The sequence below is a fragment of the Etheostoma spectabile genome, chromosome 8 (assembly GCF_008692095.1).
Source record: "Etheostoma spectabile isolate EspeVRDwgs_2016 chromosome 8, UIUC_Espe_1.0, whole genome shotgun sequence".
In the NCBI taxonomy this organism is placed as follows: domain Eukaryota; kingdom Metazoa; phylum Chordata; class Actinopteri; order Perciformes; family Percidae; genus Etheostoma; species Etheostoma spectabile.
The window spans coordinates 30322054-30327670 of NC_045740.1; the positions used below are offsets into that span (position 1 = coordinate 30322054).

Below are 5617 nucleotides of genomic sequence, written 5' to 3' on the forward strand. Positions count from 1 at the left end.
AAACATGAAGAAATAAAATTTCTATTTTTTGTGAAGAATCACCAACAAGTGGGACACAATTGGGACACAAACTTTTTTAGCAAATAAAAAACTAAAAAGTGGTGCGTGCAAAATGATCGGCCCCTTTACTTTCAGTGCAGCAAACTCACTCCAGAAGTTCACCGAGGATCTCTGAAGACCAATGTTGTCCTAAATGACGATGGTGATCAATAGAATCACCTGTGTGTGATCAGGTTCTATAATGCACCTGCTCTGTGAGGTCCAGGGTTCTGTTGAAAGCCCAGAGAGCATCATGAAGCCAAGGAACACACCAGGCGTCCCTAATACTGTTTGGAGAAGTTTAAAGCCGGTTTGGATACAAAAGATTTCCCAAGCTTAAACATCCCAAGGAGCACTGTGCAAGCGATCATTTGAAAAGGGAGTATCAGACCACTGCAAATTACCAAGACCTGGTCCCTGTAAAACTTTCAGCTCAGACAAGGAGAAGACTGATCAGAGATGCAGCCAAGAGGCCCATGATCACTCTGGATGAACTGCAGAGAACTCCAGCTGAGGTGGGACAGTCTGTCCATAGGACAACAATCAGTCGGACACTGCACAAATTGGCCTTCATGGAAGAGTGGCAAGAAGAAGCATTTCTCAAAGATATCCATAAAAAGTCTCGTCTAAAGTTGCCACAAGCCACCTGGGGACACCCAACGTGTGGAAGAGGTGCTCTGGTCAGATGAAACCAAAATCAAACTTTTTGGCCAATGCAAAACGATATGTTTGGCGTAAAAGCAACACAGCTCATCACCCTCACAAACACCACCCACTGTCAAACATGTGTGTGCAGCATCATGGTTTGGGCCTGCTTTTCTTCAGCAGGGACAGGGAAGATGGTTCAAATTGAGGGGAAGAGGATGCAGCCAAATACAGGACCATTCTGGATGAAAACCTGTTGGAGTCCACAAAAGACCTGAAACTGGGACGGAGATTTATCTTCCAACAAGACAATGATCCCAAACATACAGCAACATCTACACAGGAATGGTTCCCAAATAACGTCTCCAGGTGTAGAATGGCCAACAAAGTCCAGACCTGAATCCAATCCAGAATCTGTGGAAAGAACTGAAAACTGCTGTTCACCAACGCTCTCCATCCAACCTCACTGAGCTCCAGCTGTTTTGCAGGAAGAATGGGCAAGAACTTCAGTCTCTCGATGTGCAAAACTGATAAAGACATACCCCAAGCGACTTGCAGCTGTAATCGCAGCAAAAGGGGGCTCTACAAAGTATTAACGCAAGGGGGCCCAATCATTTTGCACGCACCACTTTTTTATTTGCTAAAAAAGTTTAAAATATCCAATAGATTTCGTTCCACTTCACAATTGTGACCCACTTGTTTATATCTTTATGTTTGAAGCCTGAAATGTGTCAAAAGGTTGAAAAGTTCAAGGGGGCCGAATACTTTCGCAAGGCACTGTATATACCTTGTGTCTTTTGTCCTTTGCCAGATTGTTGTAGTACCTTGTGTGCCTCACGTTCCAGTGTCAGCCCTTGTGTTACCTTCCCAGTGTTTTGTAGATCTCTAGCCTGTATTCTGACCATGTCTTTTGCCTGCCTGTAACCTTCGATTGTGATTGTACTCTGTACATTACTGTTTACCCTCTGCTCTGAGTCGTGCTTTTGGGTTCACTGTGCTCTGTGACAGTTATTTTTAATACAGTGAACCTTTGCTCAACCCCTGGAATATCAGAGTTCATTTCCGAGTTCAGAGTAGTGATAGACCGATTATTGGCCATGGCTGATTATCGAGCTGTTTTTGTGGTCTGCAGATTACAACCGATAAAGTTAATGAATTAAAGTGTGCTGTCCCTCTGCCTCAGTTTCCCTCACCACTTGACTCTCTGTTATTGGCTATTATGTTGAAAGTTTCTCATTTATTAAATACTTGCATTAAAATGTTAATTTTTACTGCAAATGCATATCGATTAAAAATATCGGTTTTTGGTTTCATTAACGACTAATAATTGGTATGAGACTTGAAAACCCAGTATTGGTTGATCCCTAGTTCAGAGTTCTTTATTGTCCCTCAAGGGGAAATTTGATTTGCAGTTGTTGGAGATATAAAAAAAACTATAAAACCAGGCATTAAACATCCTAGCAGCGCACAACCCACAGATTGATTAAAGGTCCCATGGCATGAAAATTTCACTGTATGTATGTATTTTTAACATTAATATGCGTTCCCCCAGCCTGTCTATGGCTCCCCCAGTGGCTAGAAATGGGGATAGGTGTAAACCGAGCCCTTGGTATCCTGCTTTGTCTTTGAGAAAATCAAAACTCAGATAGGCCGATCTGAATCTGCTCCTTATGAGGTCATAAGGGGCAAGGTTACCTCCCCTTTCTCTGCTTTGCCCGCCCAGAGAATTTGGCCCCCCCATGAGAGAGAGAGATCATGGCTTTCAAACAGGCAAAGTGGCAGTTGGTCAAGGCCACACCCCCAGCCTCCGCCCTTCTCCACTGGCTTTAACACTCCAGTAGTTGTCGGTTGCTCTGGGCCTAAACCTGTTAAAATAGCTCACCAACAAACCAACTTTACACTGACCTCAGAAACTGGTGCAAGGCTCGTGTTCTCACTCTCTGTACAGTAGTGATAGACCGATTTTATCAGCCGGACAATATTTGAATTTTTTTGCACACATAATTTGGTTGAAATGAATGGAAGATGATTGCAGAAGTGACAATGATCTGTGTTTTTGATTATTATTTTTAAAGAAATGGCAGAGCAGATTCTGTAAACAAATCCATCATGGCAGGGTTGACATTTCTGTCATGTAACTAATGTAATATGAAATATCGTCAGCCGTATCGGTCATCGGCTAATTCTGATGGAAATCAGTATCGGTCGATCCTTACTGCACAGTATGTCTTTTTATTTGAGTGCGTTTCATTTCCATATTTATGGCCCTATATCTGTGTCAACACCATCAAGGGTGTAAAAAGTACACATGGAAATATATTAAGACAGCCTGTTAGCTTTGAAGTGTAAGTGTGCATAGTGGTAGTGGGTACAGTTGAAATTGGAACCACTTAATTCAAATGTTATTCTTCTTTTATTCAACTGGCAAACTAAGGCTGAACGATTAATCAAATCAAAATCCAACCATGTTTTTTTACTCCTACGTGTCCTCCTTGGCTACAAGCAACTGTGTAGAGGAAGGTTGGGGGTGGTGCTTGCTCACCAAAGGCTTGTATCATGTGGATGCGCCAACAGTGTTGTTGTCATTTTTTAGAATTCCTCATGGGAGAGACAGAAACTACGCTCTATAGCTTGAAGCTAAATTTAAAAACAAAACAAACAAAAAACTCACAATCACAATATCTGGTAGAAAAATTGTTCAGCCCCATGGCAAACCATTCCATCAAAACACATCTTCTGAAACATGCTCTATGGTAATATATTATAGCTACATTGTCCCATTCTGAGGGCAAAAGAATAATGACCACATCTACCAATCCTCTGCGTGCTCACACATGATGCCTCATCTGGCCAGAGTTCCTGTAGTAATCTGGTGTCTTGGCTTCTGGTCCAACAGTAGTTAATCCTATTAAACACGATACAGGGCTAGGTCCCTTTATAAATCCACAGGATTACAAGTTCACTTAAGGGTCCTAATTCAACTTGGCTGTGATCTTCCAAATATGTTAATTAGCTCAACAAGGTTGCTCCTTTTTAGAAAGACTTTTCTAGACCAGAAGTATCTACTACAACTAGGCCTACTTAGCACAGATCCCCAGGCCTCCATTGTTTCAATTCAGTTCTATTGGATTTATAATGTCAAATCACAACAGGGGTTATCTCAGGACACCTTAAGAATAGAGTAGGTCTAGACCACACACACATAGGAAAAACTTCCTTTTAACAGGGAAGGCAACTTGGACAGACTGTGACTGTTGGTGGACAACCATCTGCCGCTCAAATCTGTACCTCAGGTAGCGCGGGAAGTGGCATTCACATTTACTTCCTGGAGAAACAAGTGAAATTCATAGTACTTTTTGCTCCTCCGGGTGATTTTCCAACATATCTGTGACATCAACAATAAGTATAAAGCAGTAATAGTGGTTATTTTGGCTTATAAAGGAAAGAGAGGTTTGTTGGTGCCTACAGCTCTACCCTGACGTGTAACACGAGCAGTGCTAATCATACGATTAAACACAAATTATCCCAATATGATCCCACGATCAAATGCGTGATTAAAGCAACGCAAACATTTCGCCTCGGTGTTAACTCAGCCCCAAAGTGAGCATCAAAGTCCACAGACCACGAGGACTATGGTGACCTGGTCCTCAGATCTCTGCAGGGTAAATCCAGACAGCTAGCTAGACTATCTGTCCAATCGAGGACTATGGTTACCTGGTCCTCAGATCTCTGCAGGGTAAATCCAGACAGCTAGCTAGACTATCTGTCCAATCTGAGTGACTATGGTTACCTGTCCTCAGATCTCTGCAGGTAAATCCAGACCAGCTACTATCTATCGTCCATCTGAGGACTATGGTTACCTGTCCTCAGTCTCTGCGGGTAAATCCAGACAGCTAGCGATACTATCGTCCAATCTGAGGACTATGGTTACCGGTCCTCAGATCTCTGCAGGGTAATCCGACAGCTAGCTAGACTATCTGTCCATTGAGGACTATGGTTACCTGGTCCTCAGATCTCTGCAGGGTAAACCAGACAGCTAGCTAGACATCTTCCAATCTGAGGACTATGGTTACTGGTCCTCATTCTCTGCAGGGTAATCCAGACAGCTAGCTAGACTATCTGTCCATCTGAGGACTATGGTTACCTGGTCCTCGGTCTCTGCAGTTAAATCCATACCCGCTAGCTAGACTATCTGTCCAATTGTAGTTTTCTGTTGACAACTAAAACCACTTCTGAACGTACACATGTTCCACCAAAACCAGGTCCTTCCTGAGGCTATTTTGGAGCGGCACCGTCGCTGCCCAAGACAATTGTGATTAGGAAAAATATGAATCACGATTTTATTTAGCTTAGAATTAATATCACAATTCTCTGCCACAAAGTGTAATGTATATTGCACATATGCACCATGACAAAACAAAAGAAAGGAACGCTTTAAAGTCTACGTTTAAACTCACAAAAAGAAAGTAGAAGCGTTTGTGATGCAGTCGGCTCGTAAAAATGAAATGAGAAAATCTAAATTATTTAAAAAATAAATTGTGAACAAGGTGAATCGAGATTGCAATTTGATGAAGTTTAATCGAAATGCCAACAAACTAGAGCAACCAGCGTTTTTCTCCCGTCCCAGGAATGTCGTGTTGACCCTCCTCCGCAGCGCTGTGGAGGAAGGTCTGGCAATGAGAGACTAATTTGTTGCAATACTGTTACTATCAGGAGATGAGTACGATTCATGTCATTATCAATAACAATAGTAACAATTAGTGCTGTTACTAACGATTAACATTGTAACATAATAATAAAAAACTTTAAGAGTTGTTAACGATTAAATATTTAATCACGATTAATCGCAATGTCATAGTTAACTATTAATTCATTAATCTCACATTTTTATCTATTCTAAATGTCCCTTGATATATTTTTGTCCCATTATTTT

At 41.7% G+C, this 5617-nt stretch overlaps 1 protein-coding gene across 5 annotated transcripts in view; it reads right to left on the minus strand.

The window, feature by feature from the left end:
- The window catches only part of LOC116693412 (glucocorticoid-induced transcript 1 protein), a 71476-nt gene that overhangs the window by 14420 nt on the left and 51439 nt on the right, over positions 1–5617 (minus strand). The window lies entirely within an intron of this gene.